Source organism: Crocodylus porosus, unplaced genomic scaffold (assembly GCF_001723895.1).
Source record: "Crocodylus porosus isolate Cpor-Errol unplaced genomic scaffold, CroPor_comp1, whole genome shotgun sequence".
Taxonomy (NCBI): domain Eukaryota; kingdom Metazoa; phylum Chordata; order Crocodylia; family Crocodylidae; genus Crocodylus; species Crocodylus porosus.
This window is the reverse complement of record NW_017728886.1, coordinates 212,108,214-212,127,197: the sequence shown is the minus strand read 5'-3', so window position 1 is coordinate 212,127,197 and position 18,984 is coordinate 212,108,214.

Below are 18,984 nucleotides of genomic sequence, written 5' to 3'. Positions count from 1 at the left end.
ATGACCAGGAGAAGGTGTTTGACAGGGTGGATCATGGGTACCTCACAGGCATGCTGAGGGTATTTGGCTTTGGTCCCTGCTTCTGGCAGTTTCTTCAGGTGCTATAAACCTTCTTAGATTTCATGGTCAAGTTCAACTGGAGGCTGACAGAATCCATCCCTTTCAGGTGGGGAGTGCATCAGGTAGCTCACTGTGAGGCCATCTCTGTGCCATCATCCCTGAGCTGTTCCCATGTCTCCTGCACAAGGATATGGTAGGGCTGGTGCTTTAGGAACTGGTTATGGAAGTGGTCCTATAAGCATAAGCCAGCTATATGCTCTTCACTGTCCAAGGTGACCTGGTGTAGGTGGAGACCTGCCAATCCCTCTGTTCAGCAGCCTCCTCTGCTCAGGTCAACTGGGTCAAGAGCTCTGGCCTGACGCTGGTTGCCCAATGGCAGGTGAGCTTGTTCCCATCTGTGTTCTAAAGCATCTAATGGAGTGTGGTCTTGCTGCTCTATTCGGGGGTCTACTTGTGCCCCAGTCATCCCTGCCCACCAGAGAACTGGCATCAGCTAGAAGTCAGGGTGTTTAACTGGCTGCAGGCCTGCTGCTGTGTCTCTCTCTTCATGGGAATGTGCTGGTCATCAACCAGCTGGTCCTGTCCATGCTTTGGCACTGTTTCAACACCTTGGCCAGACCCCCAGTGAAAGTTGCTGGAGATCATCTGGCTGGGACAGCACTGGGTATCTGCAGGTGTCCTAAGCTTCTCCTTGTGGGACGGTGGGCAGACCCTGGTCTGATTCCACAACCAGGCACACACCTTCCATCTTCAGACCCTGCAGAGGCTTGCGTACAGTGCTGGTAACCAGGTGACGTGGTGCCTTATCAACCGTGCCATCCTCTACCACCTCCAAGGGTTCCAATACAATCAGCAGCTCTTCTATCTGCAAGATCTCCCAAGAGTTGCCAGAAGTCTACCAGGATCTTTCTCAGGGCTTGGAGGCTGGTTTCTGCCTCCATGTACCTAGAGAAGGTTGCCTGGGACACTGAACTCATTGCTGAGACCCTGCTAAAAAATCCACAGCTGGTGATGCCAGCAAGAGAGGTTCCCTGGGTGCACCAGGGGATGGTCCCGGTCAACATTATTCATATTGGGGATCTCTTGGACTATGCCAAGTATGGGTGGGCAGATCCGTCTGTGCTGGCCTGGTGCATTGAACTGGTCATGCTATGTGCTCCCTGCCACTTACTCCAAGAGGTAAAGACTGGCCTACTGCCAACTGCCTTTGCCTATATCAACCAGGTTCTGCATGAAGACAGTCCCTGCCCCCTGTATCCACCAGCCCTTCAGAACCAGTCCTGGGGCCACTGCCATGATAGGCCCCATGGCACTCCCTGCCCTACCATTCTAGCAGGCTTGGGAATATCAAGCTGTTCTGCCTCTGAACAACTGACCACCACCAGTTCTACATGATTGTGCTCCACACAACCATCATCCCATCCTCATATCCTGCCCTGACAAGAAATGGTGGGAGACCACAGGTAAGGGCAGAGATGAGAGTCCCTGGTGGACAAGTTTGTATTCCACCCTGATCTCAAGAGCCACCTGGGACCTCAGATGACATCCCTTTCATGAAGTCATCTCCATGAACATGTATCTGGCATGCTTTACGGACACCCCTGACACCTTGCCCTTTTGCCAACAGAGGAAACTCCTGGTGTATGCCTCTCTTGCAGCCTCTTTTCTGCCTCATCTGGAACCTCTTACTAAGGTTCTAGCTGCACTTCTCCCCACACCTTTTTTGTTATGCATTCTCCATTCATGGCTCCCTCAAGACCTGGGACCCAGGCATGGCTGGTGAACTATGAGACAGGTGCGGGGGATGGATTGTCACACCAGGAATGACACAGTGCAGCTGGGGACAGTGGGGCTGCACAGGTATTCCTTACCACTTCTAGCCCTCCCCCGCTGCCCTGGTGAGACACCCCCCTATGCCTGCTGCTGCTTTGAGAAGCCCCATGCCACTGCCCTCACTCCAGCCCTGTGTGCAGGGGGTACATTGCCGAGGCAGTGGCATGGGGCTTCTCAAAGCAGCAGCAGGTGCAGGAGGCACATCGCCAGGGCAGCGAGAGGGGGTGGGGGCTAGAATTGGAGAGGAATCCCTGCATGGCCCCACTGTCCCCAGCCGCACTGGGTTGCACCCACCAACTCCAGGAGCCCTGGGGAAGGGAAGCAGGACAGGAGCTCAAACCCACAGCCTGTGCCTGCCCTGGTTACAGGTCCCCTCTTCCCCCCAAGAGTGCATGCGGAAGTGAGGAACTAGCCTTCTCCCTCCCCTAGATGAGCCACCTGCAGCCCCATCCTGCTCCCAACTGGGGCCCTGGAGGCATGCATTGCAAGCCCCAGCTTTAAGCCCCACCTGGCTGGGCAGCAGCCACAGCCCTGCCCAGCTCCCTCCCTACAGGGGCCTCAATTCCTCTCTCCACTTACCTGCTGGAGCTGCTCTGCAGGCTGCCTGGGGCCATGTGCATGTCTCTGCACATTGCGCCCCCTGTCTTTCTGCCTTCCTCCCAACAGCTTTTTACCCACGCTGGGGTGTCAGTACAGGCACCCTGCTGCCCACTTAAACAAGTGGTTATTGCAATCCATTCTAACTGTTCAAGTGTTTCTACTTTTCATGTGGCACTCAGGCAGTAAGGAGATCGCCCCAAGGTGCTTACTGGCATACTCAACTTTTTGTTGTGTATGCATGCTGCAAAAGCATAATCATGACATTGATCATGTCATTTTGAAACTGGGGCGGTGCCCAAGCACCCCATATTGACCAGCCACCGCTGCTGGGACCTCGTGCATGGTCAACCTCCTCCTGGCTCTTGCCAAAGTGGCCATATACAAAAACAGGAAGGGGGCTCTGCCTAAGAGAAACGTGGGCATGTGTGGGGCTGATTTCCTGTCACTCCTTTGCTTATGTCCCTGGGCAGCGTTTCACTGGTCAGTGTCCATAAACTTCCTTGACTCATTAAGGGGTCAGCAGGCACTGGTTGATGTGTTCTGCTCAGTGTCCCCTTCTGGATCTCTTCTGATGCCCCTTTCCTCCAAATGACCATTCAAGTAAGCAATTATTCTTTCTTTGAATTTACAATTGTGATAACTGTATATTCAACTTCCTGTCTTGTTCCTTTCTTATCCTTTGACAAAGTTTGGTTAAAAAATGCAACAGTGATGCTGAAGAACTCAGTAACAAGGAAAAAAATATTGAGTCCATTTCTCTCAGTAATGAAAAGTAAAGTAATGGAGGCTTAGAGAAATAGAAGTAGTTTTTGGAAGAAGTCAGTGGTATGGTGTTGGTGACCAGGCATGCTGATGCTGGACATTGTTGTGCTGTTTTAAATGTTTACTTATGGCCTCCACAGACCAGACCAGACCTAAGACATTTGCATTCTGTGCAAGACTCCTTAGATCAGGATTCAGAACACTACAACCCTAACAGTAAAAAAACACCAAAATGAGGGTATGTAAAATCCTGCCTCTCTCTTACATTATGTGGCTACAGGCAGCCCTGAGTAAGGCTGTTTGTACAATTTCTATTAGGAAATAATTGGATAAAATAAGTGAAAATTATTGGAAGCAGGGATCAGAATCAAGGACTTCCCCACTGTAGGAGAGTGCCATCCTCACGGGGCTATAAATTCAGATTCCTTCCGGATTCCTTCTGTCCCATGACTTCTGAATGACTTCTGCATTCCTTTCTGGTTGGTAGCCCAACTTCAACAGAAGTGCAGTGCCATTGTGGTTATCGAACCTCTTGGGAGAAGTTACATGGCCTATAACAGGTGTTCCCAGAGTGGAGCTGAAGTGTCACTTATGGCCTGCAAAATGTTTACATGCAGATCACAAGGGGAATTCTGAATAATGGCCATCTTGGACAGAAGCAGCTGATCAACAAGGCAATATCTTGATGACTGTTCGGTAGTAACAGAATCACAAAAATTATTAGTGATTATAAATTTATATATGGAAGGCCCATTACATTACATCCTTTGAACGTAAAAGTATTGCATTGCAGATTCATTTTGTTATGTCATTCCCCGTGTGATGTCCCTTTCATTAAGTGCCCCCTCCACGAACAAAACTTTGGGAAGTCCTAGCCTAGGTTGTCTCTCACTTCCTGGATGAGCACACTAATCTCTAGGGTACTGTGTAACAGGAGGTATCACTACCGTCAGTGTTTTTCAATGAAAGTAATCACAGATACTGAATTTAGATTTTTCCAGTGTGTGTTAAGTGTGCTCTGTGGGCTTAGGTGAAGTAACTCCTGTTTGTGAATCCTAAGCTGACGCAGTTATTAGTATTTAGTTATTAGGCAAAGAGTAACTTATTATGATACAGAAAATTAAATGTGAGAACAGTATTGCCATTAATTTTTGTCTTTACCATAGCTTCTCTCAGAGTGTAAAAAATGCTGAGTAGTTTCACATGTGCCTGCAGTTGCTGGAGAAGAGCAAACCTTGAAGTCTGCCCAACAGAGAATGTAAACATTGTTAGGTTTAACTGAGCCACAGAACAGCAGAATATTTGCAATCACTTGTTCCAATACTTTTTCTGAAGGAGAAGGTTAACTAGACTCTGTCTGCTAATTACCCGCTGATCAGCTGAAGGGCAGTGATGGGAGCCTGCCAGGTAGGGCTAGTTATTAGTGTTTTAGCTATTTTAAAAGTGTTTGAACTCAAGAATATATTAACCTAATGTCAAAATTCTGAAAAACAAAGTTTGAATGTTTGAACAATCCACATTCAAGCTCTCAAATAACCCCCACTTTTTTTTGATATCAATAACCACTTGACACTATCTCTCTGTGACTCTCTCGCTTCTGCAATAGCTTTCTCTACATTATAAAATACAAAGAAGCACAGTATGGTGTTAATATATAAATAATATTATGCTTATTACTAGAATTAGTCAGTTGTACAGAGTGTGGGGGCATTTACAAAATCATCAAGTAAGAGTTTGCATAATCAACATTTTTCTAATAGCTCGTTTGACTGCCATTAATTTCCCTACAAGCACATTTCCTCTCTCGTTGAAGACCATGCATAAGAAATTTCACATTCATTATATTTATTTTCCAAAGTCATGGGATGGATGTTTCCTTTTTTTTAAATAAAATTTATAATTTAAAGCTGATTATACACATAACTATGGAATTGCTAGCACAGTTGCATAATACAGCATAAAAGACTGTCAAACTTTCAGCACTTGAAAAGAAAGTCTAATTTAGAAATGTTTCCATACATTAATTAGATTTTCATGCTACTTTACAGATTTTGATGTTAAATCCACCCAGAGACACAGATATTATTATATTCAACCACCATCAAGTGGTTTCCAGCTTTATGGCAAAGTATGAAAATTCAAATTCTACCTTTGTTGTTTGTGAGTATGCATTAAATGAAACTGTACCTAGCTCATTGGCAATGGATCACCTTAATTTGTGTCCAGACATGCAGGCATGTGTGCTTGAAGCAGTTCAAAAAGAAGTGGTGCAAATTTAAGCCAGGGCTTTTTAACTCAGTGGATGTACCACTTGGGTCAAAATAACCCTGCCTGGCTCCTCCTGGATCATAAGTACTGTCCCCAGCAGTAAAAAGAGGTGCCCTGTGCTAGCCCCAGCAGTACAAAAAGCTGCACTAGCAAGTAGCTCAGGGCCACTTGCTCTCAGAAGCTTCTGGGGCCTGGCCAATTAGTACATGGGGACACTACCACTTGTGCCAGCTGGACTGCTGAGCCTGAGAGTTCCTTGCAACTTCTACCCACTACAGTAGTCTGGAAGTGTGGGCTACTACCTGGCTGTGACCTGCTGCCACCTACAGCAGGTGGCCCCAAGGCTGCATACCTGCCAGACCTAGATGGGGACTGCATGGCCATTAGAGGTATCTGCCCCTCTGGGCCAGCCACCAGTGGGCTATGGCTGCAGAGCTGGCACACTACTGCCATGTGTGCCCCTGCCTTGCCATCTGGGCAGCTATCACGTGGAATATGTTCTCAGTGTGGTGGCCTGCTTTGAACTGTCCAAACATGTCCTCCTAGCCCCAAGGCCACGAGTGACCAGGAGATCAGCCACCTCCATCTGGGTCCCAGGTGTCAGCTCTGAGCAGGCTCCTCTGCCTGGGTATTGCCATTTGCCTCACTAGCAGGAATTCTGGTGCTCCCCATTTAAAAACTGAAAAATCCCAGGTAAAAAAAATCCCAAAGTCACTCTGTAAAATACCTCAACAAAAGACTACTTTCTCTCTTTCTCTCTCTCTCTCTCTACACACACACACACACATACATACACACACACATACATATTAGGGTTGTGCAAAATTTCGCCAGCTGTTTTATTTCGACACTGTTTCAACTCATTTTGAGTTTGAAACAGTGAAAATGAAATAAAATAAAGAGCTTCAAAACAGCCTCGAAACAAAATGAGTTTGAGGCAGACTGGCTGAGTTCCCCTCCCCAGCTCTAGGATTGGGCTGGGGAGAACTGAGCCCAATCGCTCAGTTCCCCTCCCCAACACTGCGATCAATTAGGCTGGGGAAAGCAACTCAGCCCAGCTGAGCCGAGTTCTCCCCCCCAACACTATAATTGGGATGGGGAAGGCAACTCATCCTGATCTTAGCACTGGGGAGGGGAACTCATCTCAGCTGGGCTGAGTTGCCTTCCCCAGCCCAATCCTAGAGCTGGGGAGGGGAATTCAGCTGGGCTGAGTTGCCTTCCCCAACCCGATCATAGTGCTGGGAGGGGAACTGAGTGATCGGGCTCAGTTCCCTTCTCCTGCCTGATCTAGCACAGCACTGGGGAGGGGAACTCAGAGATGGGGCTCAGTTCCCTTCATCAGCTCAATGAGGCTGGGGAAGGAACTAAGCCTGACCTTGCACAGCCCCCATGGCCCTCTCAGGGTAGTGGCCCCCGATCTACCTGCCAGATGAGAGAACCTGGGTGCTGCTGCCTGGGGCCAGTAGTGTGCTGGCACCAGCCCAAGGCAGCAGCACCTGGATTCCCTCCCTTATCTGGCAGGCAGATCAGAGGTCTGCAACCCCAGGACAACTGGTACAGCCTCCACAGCCCTCCCGAGGTTGCAGTCCCTGATCTGCCTGCTGGATGAAAGAGGCTGTTTCAAGCTTCTCCATTATAACCTATGGGCGAAACTCAAAACAGTGTCAACATTTTGACAAAATGAAACAGAACAGAGGTTTTGAATTGAAATGAAATGCTGTTCCATTGAAATGCAAGTCAAAATGGAATGGTGCCATTTTGCACAGCCCTAATCTATCTATCTATCTATCTATCTATCTATCTATCTATCTACACACACACATGCACCAGTTAGGCAATGTTTTATTGGCATATCTAAAATGTTAAAGCAGCTTGGAACCCTACCAGTGTCTCTATTATTATAATAAAATTAATTCTAAATACCTATATGTTTTGCTGTTTGCCTTTGGTTTTCTTATAAAAGAGCTGTTAGAGCTCCCTCTGACCCCTTCACTCACCAGGATGTGAGGACAACTGCCCCTGCAGCCACAGCTCCTGCCAGCAGGTCTCATTCTGTCTAGTAGCTGGGCATGCAGGGTAGGTGCTGGGGGGAAGTGGGGTTTGCAGGAGAGGGGTGGGAAGGGGGGAAGGAGGGAATGTGGGTGGCTGCGGAGACAGTGGGGGGCTTTGGGGTGTGTGGGTGGATCATGGGTGGATTGTTGGGGGGGTGCTCAGGAGGGGTGCCTGTTCTCTTCCCCCTGCAGGACACAGCCCCCCCCCCAGCTCATAGACAGAGTCCCAACAGGGGCCACATCCCCCCCAATAGGAGTCACATCCCCCCAACAGGGTCACAGCCCCCTCCAACAGGTGCCACAGCTCCCCTACAGGAGCTCCTTTCCACAGGGCCCACATGCCCCCACCCACTCCTCCAGCCTGTCCAATGGCTGCCCCACCCAGTCCCAGTGTCCCAGCTCTTAACCCCCCACCCCCCCACAATCACTGGCTGTACCAGGGGCTGTGGAGGCTCTGGAGCCTCCTGGCTGCCAGCCAGGGGCCTGGCACTGAGTAGCCCCAGCTTCCTGACAGCATACAGAGCCATATGGTACCCTACTGACCTGGGCTGCACTCATGCGATCGGGCAGTGACAGCACCAGTGCCAGGCAGCCAGGATTGGTTCTTGCTTCCCTCTGCTACCATGTGCTGGAGGGGGTGCTCTGCCAGGAGGCCCCAGCAACCCTGATGGCCACTGCTACTGCCAGTGAGTGAGGGGCTTTTTTGGGGATATCCAGGGGTCTTATTTTGCCCCTGCACTGCACATTTGCAGCATGGGGAACATTTTTTATTCCCACCTGTGCCTCTTGCAGCGTCTCAAAAGCATTTGAGATGCTGCAAGAGGCACATGCATGCTCATCTGGATGCACCCTTAATAAGCAAGTGAAATGCTCTCAAAGAAGGAAGCATTTAATATAGTATGATAATTTAATTTAGTATGATCAAAGGTAACTGGAGAAAGGCTGAGCCCGTTGAGGTCTTACATTTCATACAGGGTGTCACATACCAACAGGATTTCAAGAATATACTTAAGAAAGATAAAGAACAGGGGTTAGGATTTAAAAGTAAACAAAAAATAGTAAAAGAATGTGTTTGCATGTATGATCAGACTGTAAAATGTATGATTTTTGTCTTCAGTAGACTATGTCTCTCCATGGGTCCACCCAACTATCTATTTTAGATTTCTCAAAAGGATAGCATTTCATCCACATTGCTAACATAATACCACCATAACACATATAAATAAACAACAATTTCCATGGAACAATGATGATTCATAACTATTACAGGCATGATCAAATCCGCCTGCCGGACACTAACCAGGCCATTCTGTTAAATTTCCACATCCTGGACCCATATACTTTTGGCTTGCTAAATCTGAGCAGAGTCCAGGAACAGCTTCTAGTTCTAGGCTTCTAGATACATTCTTGGGGTGCAAATTCTCTTTCCAACACTTGCTTCTGAAAGCTAGAACCCCGTGGTTCAACTGGCTAGGCTCATAGATTAATTCCTGTTTCCATAGACTTTCCACATATCCTGATCCCTTTCCAAAAACTGAAAACTTGTTGGCATTATAATTTAGTTTTCTTCTTCAATAACAAACCATAGTTGAAGCAAATACACACAGAGTTTGCATACATTTTCTAACTCAATAATTAATTCCTTTAGACAGGAGATTTACAGATATAGACAAAACAATAAATACTTGCATACCAACTCCTACTTCAGTTTTTACACCACACATAAGATATGGATCTGTGTCCTTTCAGGCCTCTACCTTTGTAAATCATGAAATTACTCTCTCTCTCACCTCTACAATCAATTTTCTCCAGCTTTGCTCAGTCCTGTTATCAATAGGTTCCTTCTTGTATGAAACCATATTCCTTTGTTCCTCTTCTGCTCCAACTCTGTCTCTTTTTTTTAATGTCTGTTTGTATACTTTACCTCTTTGTCCCTTTCCAGGAGAAAATTCATTCCTTCAAATTTTAGCAAAAGAGTTTAAGAAAAAAATATTTTATCTAGGATGCAATTACTCCTTCATACTTCCTTGACTAATTTATTCATGTGCTGATAGTCTTTAATAACTGAACTAGTCATAGGCAGACACCTCTTCTCTGTTTCCTTAAGACAAAGTGAATGAGCAAGAACAGTGTAAAGATAATCACAAATGTTTAAATAAACAGAGATCATACTAATGGAATTCAGAAACTGTATACAGACAGATTCTACAAATCATTATATGCATCACAAATATAGTCTTATTACTGTTGTTAAAGTGAAGAAAAGGATAAAAAATGTTTTCTCCTCTATCTGACGCAACATTTTTTTATATCAAATTACTCTATAAAAATATTTCCAGTATTAGGGAAGGACTTTTAAAGCAAAGGTGGGAATCAACTGGAATAAAAGTGATGAAAAGCTGCAGTTAACAAAGGAAAAAAGCAAAATACTTATTTTTGGAAAATTTATATTTGTTGTCTATGGCTTCTGAGGATTCAGCTACATTATAACACAGAGGCTACAGCCAGATCCAGCTTAAGTAGCTATATTTATATTCCCTGTTTATTACGGCATTGCTAGAATATTGCTCCTAGAAACTTTTCTGGACATCATGGGCAGCTAAAGCAGTGGTTCTCAACCTTTTTTGTACCAGGACCAATGTTTAAATATTGACGTCCAGGCTTGATCTAGTGCCCCTCACTTCCGACCCGCTGCCCCCCTGCCCCAGCCCCCTAGTGTGTGGGGTAGGCCAGGGGCACATGTGTGGGGCATGGGGGGCCCCAAGCAGCCCCTTGCAGGCTGGAATCCTGACAGCCTGCAAGGAAAAAGCCAGTTTCCCATGTTTTTCTCCTTCAAAGGAGAATCAGTTTCTAATGTTTGCTCACCCAAAGAACCTTGTCTGCCTAAAGTTTGTTGATCCATTTTTAAAGTTTGTTTACAACCCTTTCATATACTCTTGTGACCCACTTTTGGGTTGTGACCCACAGGTTGAGAATCACTGAGCTAGATATATGTTAGAGCAGTCTTTGGCAGACACCATTCTGGTGCTTATGCCTTTATGATTATATACATAAGATATAACTTGGTCCTACTGGCCTCAAAATCTAGAGGCTATAAAAATGATACGTAACTAGTTTTATTTCATCATTCTCCAAAAGTGCAACCACTATAGACACAGCTGGTAAAATTAGTTTTGCTGATTCTCCTATAGATACATCTCTGTCCTATCACTAAGTTGTCCTATTACTAAGTTGCTATCTGATAGGCTGGTGGTGCTCAACCTCCAGCCCGTGGCCTGATCTGGTTCATGGAGCTATGTTGTCTGGTCCACATGGCTTCCCATAGTTCCAGAAATTTGGTAGTGGGGAAGTGGTGGCATCTAACTCTGCTGCCACCATTTCTCCTACATAGCTCATTCAACTCCAAAGTTGCTTGTCAGACAAGAACAAGATAAGTGCAGAATATTCTTTCATTTGTCTTCTTTATGTTTACAACACTGAATAAAACAATAAGATGGAATAGAAGTGGAATAGAACCACACTTAGGCACTTAGGTCCACTCAGGTGCCTAACAGAAGGCCTTGGAAATCAGTTTGATCATCTTCTCCTGGCTTTCAACCTTTTAGCATCCTTTGCAAATTTATAAACAGAACAGGTTTGCAAAAGTTATAGCCTTTGCATCTGGCCAGCTGGATCTGCCAACAAAACAACAACAGACTGAGCAAAACATTAGCTGTCATTTCAGTTCCTGCAGCTTTGTCCCGTGCGAAAAAGCTTTATAGTATATAGCCTAGAAATATGATTAGTTAAAAAAAATAGCTGAGCTGAAACTTAAACTAAATGTTCTTTGCCATTAGGAGAATTTCTCCAAAATGATATCTTTTACTTAGCAGGAGGAACAGTAGACTGTTCTTCACAAGAATCATAGAACAGGTGATTCACTGTGCTAAGGTTAGAATTTAAATCAAATTGTGGTACTGGCCTTGACCCACAGAGGATAGTTTGTGATTTTGCTTTTATCCCAGGTACTATTTCGCTTTAATTGATCATATCATTTCTGTATAAACGACTTCTGACTCTGGTGCTGCTAGTACTCTTCTGTATCTGTACAGTCGCAATCTTCCTCCTCCATTCCTTCTCGGAGAAGAGGCTAACTCTCATTTCGCAATTTTCCCCTACTCCACCACATGAAATCTGAGGATATTTTGTGCATTCAGTTGAGGCCATTACATGATTAATCCAGCTGCAGATAAAACGAATATGCTGAAACATCAACTCTAGCCAGAGGTTTCAATTATAAGCTTGAGAGGTTTTCTGGAATAATAAAGTGTCACACATGAGTATTTGGGGAATCATAACATAAGACAGGCAGATGTTCTTACTGAGTCTACTCATTTCCATTTACATGTTTTGCTATTTAAGCTCATCTAGCAATGGTAATGAGAGTCCAAGCGCAGTGTTCCCCAAGACCTATTGTTCACATGTCTCCCTTGACACAAATTAAGCCAAAAGTCATTATAACAGAAGAACAGAGCTGGAGCCTTCTAGCTCCAAAATCAATGGGACATCTGAGAGGAAGAATCAGTTCAGATACAAAGCTTTTGCTATGGGACTTCTCATTGTATCACAGATGTCAGGACTGCATTTACCCTCATTGGCCAACAAAGGTCAAACACAATGTTAAAGGAAGGTTTACAAGGCAGTTGTGTGAAGTTCAGCTTTTTGGATTTCTTCAAGCCAAGAAATTACAATTAACAATTACATTTGCAGTCTCTGGTGCAGACACTGAAAGAGCCTGGGGAGCAGTTCTCAGAGACACTTTCCGGGCTCCAGGTATACATTGAAAGCTTTGACTCACCCGCTCTTTCAGCAGCTGCCAGTGTTCCCTGTGTTCAGCCTGACATCAAAGTAATACATTCTAGTTCCCCCACACTGCAACTTTCTTCTGATTGCCCTAGTGATAGTCTCAGCACCAAACTAGCCTTCAGTTGCTCAATAACTCCCATTCTCTTTATTTAAAAGTACCCTGTTCCCAGGTGGTAATTAACATCTGAAGCTATATCTAAAGAAAGGGCTTGGGGACCTATTTCAAAAAGCATAAAGCTGAACCCCACCCCAATCTGCTGTCTAATAATGAAATACAAATTTCATAGGCAGTACTGTACTGTGCAATCTGTGACATGAAAGTTCAGTAGGAGCCTACAATTGTGCCTTTGTTCCTGCCTGCCTAATTCTGATGAGACTCAGTTGGGTAGGAGATCTCAGAGCAAGCCTAATATACAACAACAAGATTTAGCCTTCTACAAGAGCAGTTGTGGATGCTTTCTTTTTTAAAGTGTATAAAGAGGAAGCCCTTTCCATATATTATATTTATTTATATACTACAGGTATGCTTCCCCCACAAAATCAGCCCTCCAAAACTGGCGTTCAATATTTTAAATGGGGAAGCTGGTGTTTCTTCACTGGAATAGAAGCAGAAGTGAAGTAGAATAAGCAGACGCCTTGATTCGTGGCTTCCAAGATGGCTGCTGCTTCTCTCTGAGGGTTGCAAAGTGCAAGGGCAGAGTCCTTCTTACAGACACTGTGGAGGCAGTAGCTTTTGGCTGACAGCAAATGAGCTGCTGCACTCCTTAGTATCTTGATGAAGCTTGCAGTGTGGAAACCACACTTTATTATTTGCAAGACCTTATATAAAGAACAATGTATAGTAAGGAAGTAACCGTCTTGCTACTGCCCTCACAAGGGGCTGGAGCCTAGGTTTGTTGCTGTCTTGTAGGCCTGTACGAAGTGGCTAGTATTTGATTTGGATTCAGCTGATTCAGGGAAATGTGATTTGATTTGGTGACTCAAATCACTGTCCTGAATCAATTTGGCTGAATCTGATTTGGAGATTCAGCTGCCACCAAATCGGCCAAATCTCCGAATCAAACAGGCCCCATCCCCTTCCTGCTCTCCCAGCCCTGTCAATGGCTGCCCCAACCAGCCCCAGCATCCCGGCACTTAAAGAAAATTAAACAAAAGCCCCGCACTCACAAGTTCCTGCCAGGCCACAGTGGGGTGCGGTCTTCCATGAGCCCCCAGAGGACCTGATGGCCACTGCAGCAGCCAGTGAGTGTGAGGTTTTTTTGCTTCATTTTTCATAGATTTCATAGAGACTAGGGCTGGAAAGGACCCTGGAAGATCATTGAGTCCAGCCCCCTGCCCCAGGGGCAGGAAGTCAGCAGGGATCATAGGATCCCAGCAAAATAAACATCCAAATGTCTCTTGAAGGCATTTAAAATAGATGCTTGAACCACTTCCAGCGGCAGTCTATTCCTAACCTTGGGGGCTCTGACAGTAAAGAAGCTTTTCCTTATGTCCAGCCTGAAATGGACGTGGCGGAGTTTGTGACTGTTCAACCTTGTCATCCCTTGGGGTGCTCTGGTGACCAAACTTTCTCCAAGATCCTGGTGAGAACCCCTGATAATCTTATAGGTGGTCACCAGATCCCCCCTGAGCCTACACTTTTCCAGGCTAAAGAGTCCCATGGCTCTCAGCCTGTCATCAGAAGGTCTGTTTTCCTGACCTCTGATCATGCGTGTAACTCTCCCCTACACTCTCTCAAGCTTCTCCACATCCTTTTTTGAATTGTGGGGCCCAAAACTGGATGCAGTACTTCAGCTGCAGTCTCACCAAGGCTGACTACAATGGAAGAATGATGTCCTTGAGAAGGATCTGTGGATGTAAGCCAGTGTTTTGCTTGCTTTACTAGCCGCAGCATCGCATTGAAGACTCAGGTTCATCTTGTGATTAATCATGACCCCCAAGTCCCTTTCATCTGTAGTGCTAATCAGTGTAGCACTGCCGAGCCTATAAGCATGCTGCAGGTTTTTCCTCCCAAGGTGGAGAACCTTGCATTTTTTGGTTAAACACCATCATGTTCTCATTCACCCATTTCCTAAGCTTGTCAAGGTCTGCCTGGATCACACTCCTGTCCTCAGGTGTGGATGCTTTATCCCAGAGTTTGGTGTCATTGGCAAACTTGGCCAGTCCACTTCTGACACCAATGTCTACATCATTAAAGAAGATGTTAAATAGTATAGCCCCTAGGACAGAACCTTGAGGGACTCCACTGGTCACAGCACACCATGACAATTGACTTCCAGTTTTGCCAAGTGGTGGGATACCAGATCAAAGGCTTTTTTAAAGTCAAGATATATGACATCAGTCGCTTCCCCCTTGTCCAGGTGATAGGTCACCTGGTCATAAAAGGAAATGAGATTGGTCAAGGAAGACCTACCCGCAACAAACCCATGCTGGCTATCCCTCAGGATATTGCTGGCAGCCAGTCTGTTAAGGATGACCTCTTTGGTAATCTTTCCCAAGACTTCCCTTGGATAGAGGTCAGGCTGATGGGCCTGTAGTTTGCTGGATCCACTTTCCCCCCTTTCTTGAAAATAGACACCACACTGGCCTTCCAATCTTCACGTACTTCACCAGAGCACCAGGAGTTCTTGAAGATCCATGCCAGGGGCTGAGCTATGATGCTTGCCAGCTCCTGGAATACCCTTGGGTGTAAACCAGCAGGGCCGGCTGACTTGAAGGTATCCAGCCTCTCAAGGTGTTCCTTCATGAGGTCAGCTTTGATGGATGGTAAGGAATCTCCCTCACCTGGGCCTCCCTGTCCTATAGTGGACGGGGTGTCCCATGGGACTAGTGGAAAACTGATCCAAAGTACTCATTTAGCAAGTTTGCATTTTCCTGGGCATCAGTTGTCAGTTGCCCCATCTGGTTTAGCAGGGGTCCAATGTTGCCCTTGCTTTTCCTCTGGCTCCCCACATATCTAAAAAAGGACTTTTTATTGTCCTTGATGTTTGTAGGTAGCTGGAGTTCCATGGCAGCCTTGGCTTTCTTGATTCACTCCCTGCAGGTCCAGACCAGTGCAGAGTACTCCTCCTTGGTGGTGGATCCAGTCCTCCTTCCTTTGTAGGTCTTTCTTTTAAGACGCAGGAGGTCTGCTAGTTCCCTAGAGAGCCAAGGGGGCTGCTGAGCCCTTTTGCTGCTTTTCCTCATAGACTGCTTGCACATCCAGGATTGCTCCCTTGAGGAGCAACCACTCGTCCTGGACTCCCTCCCCTTTGGGTTGTGGCCCTTGAGGGCCTCACTGACAAACCTCCTTAGCTTGCTGAAGTCAGCTTTCCTGAAGTCAAGGACTTCGGTATTACTGACTGACTTGCCCACTTTATGGCAGATGGTGAAGGTGATCACCTTGTGGTCACTGTCACCCAGCTTCCCTTTGATCATTACATTGCTGATTAGGTCATCCCCAGTTTCCAGTACCAGGTCGAGCAGTGCTTTACCTCTCATCAGCCTGTAGACTTCTTGCATCAGATAGAGCTTGTCCACTCATGAGAGAAAGCTTTGTGACCACTTGGATTTGGCCAAGCGCTCTTCCCATGAGATGTCTGGGTAGTTGAAGTCTCCCATGACAATCATGTACTGAGAGTGTGAGGCCTCAGCCAATTTTCTGGCAAACTCCTGGTCAAGATCTTGATCCTGGGTAGGGGGTCTGTAGTAGACTTCCACCATAGTATCTCCTGTTCCGTGTTCCCCACGTATTTTAACCCAGAGGGTCTCAAGTTGTCCACCCTGGGTGCCAATGTCAGCTTGCAGGGATGCGTAGATTTCCTTGACATAGAGAGCTACATCCCCACCCCTTTTGTCCACTCTATTTCTCCTATACAGGGTATAGCCATCTATACCCATGGCCCAGTCCTGGGTAGAGTCACACCAGGTCTCCACTATCCCTATGACATCATAATTATTTGTGTTTAGCAGGAGGACAAGTTCCTCCTGTTTATTCCCCAGGCTGCTGGCATTTGTGTATAGACATGCAAGTGTCCCCTTGGGGGCCCTTGCCCTGCCTACAGTTTGTTCCAGGGATGGGGCAGGGGTGGGATCCCTTAAGTGCCTTGGCCTGCTTGCTTTGCAAGGGTTGCTCTGTGGGTCAGCAGTGGTGATAGTCCCCCCCATCCCATGGCAGGCTTAGTTTAAAGCCCGGTGGAGCAAGTCAGCCAGTCTGGCTGAGAAGACCCTCCTCCACAGCAGAGAGAGGTGGAGGCCGTCCCTTCCCAGCAGCTCACTGCCTTTCTTTCCAAAGAGTGAACTGTGGTCATGGAAGCCAGAGCCTTCCTGATGACACCACTGCCTCAGTCTTTGGTTCACTTTTTAAGTGCCGAGACACTGGGGCTGGGTGGGGCAGCCATTGATGGGTCTGGGAGAGTGGGTGGGGGTCAGCGGGCATTCAGGGGGGCTAACGGAGCAGGTAAGGAATGGGGCCTGGTGGGGGTCCCCCCATTGTCCCCTCCCTTCTCTAGCCCCCTTGCCCCCCCCCCAGCTACTTACTGGCATGAAGTCTGGGTCCAGCTCCCTGTGGTAGCAAGCAGGGACTGCTCAAATCTCTGAATCTCTCCTAATCTTTTCTGAATTGATTCAGAGGCTTTGAATCTATTTAGACCTTTTTATTGGTCTCCCGATTTGATTAGGAGATTCGGACGCCAAATCGGGCTGAATCTCCTCCAAATTGAATCATCAACCAAAGTTTCACATAGCCCTACTGTCTTGCTTTATCCAAAAAGTCCTTTTGCCTCACCCAGACATTTTTCCTGGGTTGCTACACTTCCTGGACAACCTATGTTTCCAAGAAGACATACTTTATGTTACACATGACTCTGGAAACATCTTTTTTCTACATGTTGCCTTTCAGAAAATAAAAGGTGCATGTTTTAGTTAGAAGAGCATGTAGTACATGCAGAAATTCCAATGTTAAAATGGACGTGGTAGTAGTGTCATCAAGGCAGTGGTACCTGATTACCCTAACCATAAAGTCATAGGCTATTCTGGGGAGGAGATGCAAAGGAAGGAATTTCTCTGTCCTAGTTGAAGCTGGCTCGTCAGAAGAGTAATCAAGATACACTGGGCCAGAAAGTCTCCCTTTTGTGCTCTGACTCTGTAACCTATGCTTAGTGCAGTCAGCTGGTATCAGAAAGTGAAAGGTTAACTTCCAAGGCCTCTTTTTTTATTCAGTGACTATTTAATGTACCCAGAACTCACCCTCTCAGGCAGGTGACCTAAGCCTGAGAATCTCACTTTTCTTTTGTTCTTTTTGGTCAAATAAATCTTGATTTTTTTTGGCACAGTGACATAGATTTAAAGAGGGATTGAAAGGATCTCCCCACCACAAGCTTGGGACTAGGACACTCTTTTGGGAGGTAGGAGATGTGTGTGTGTGTGTGTGTGTGTGTGTGTATGAATCCCCCTTCAAGCACAGGAAGAAACTGAACCTGGGCATTCTACTCTGCATGAAAATTCTCTAACCAGGAGGCTATTTCCATAAAGGGAGGGAACAAACTCCTCCTTTGGCCAGATTTAAAAAAAGTAAGCCTTTTTTAATCCTTTGAAAGGGAGAGTGTAGGCAAGGGTTCCAGACTGTGGATCCCAAGAGACGGGAGCTGCCTTCCTGCATCACTGTGAGAGGCAACTAAGCTCTGGAGAGGAACTGGAATTTGAATACCACCCCCATCTTCAGCATTTCCTTGTTAGATAGCTATAGATAGCTTCCTGTTGAACAGTTTGGGATTTCTGCCTAACTTTTCTGCATAGGGATCCTGGCACCTAACTCAGTGATCTGGGTTTTATTCTGAGGGCTTGTCACCTAACCTATAAGTCATTGACTGAATCTAGTATTTACTTACTTCCTAGTCTCCACTAAACAGACGCCGCTTATGGACATAAAACCACCCCAAAAATGGAGCTTTACTTTAACTTGGTATGCCCCTGCACTAAGCCCAGTGCATGCTCAGAAGAGGCAGTGTGTTAGTTTGACCTGGCTCACCCAATGCCTATGTAGATCAGGTGCTTCACTGAGGTTTTTTGCTGCTTTTATCTAATAGGTGATTGAATCAGCTGATTACAGTATCAGTCTCGTATTAGCTACCTACACACTATCTTCCCTATCACAACATTTTTTAAATTCGTGAGAATAGTTTTCAACAGCTCTATAATGGAATTCAGATATGCCATGAAGAAACCAAGAATATTAGTCATGAAGACTTCTGACACTGCAGAAGCAAAACATTTAAAAAAGCCCTTTAATTCAGCTGCAGAAAGCAAACCTGCCTGTTTCTGCTCTCATCAAACAATGGGAGTCATGCCATTGGCTTCAAAGTGAGAAGCTTTGGGTTCCAATGTTTGGTGCAGGCACTGGATAAATCACTTGACTTCCAAGAAACCACAGAAGGCAGGAGTGTTTCACAGGCTTACATAGTTAAAATAGACTAATCTTAATCGTAATGTTTATACAAAGTGGGCCAAAGTATACCCACAGCAACACCTGTGTGACCTTACTAAATTAAAAAGGTGGTAGAGATGCACCTGACAATGACAGCAGAAT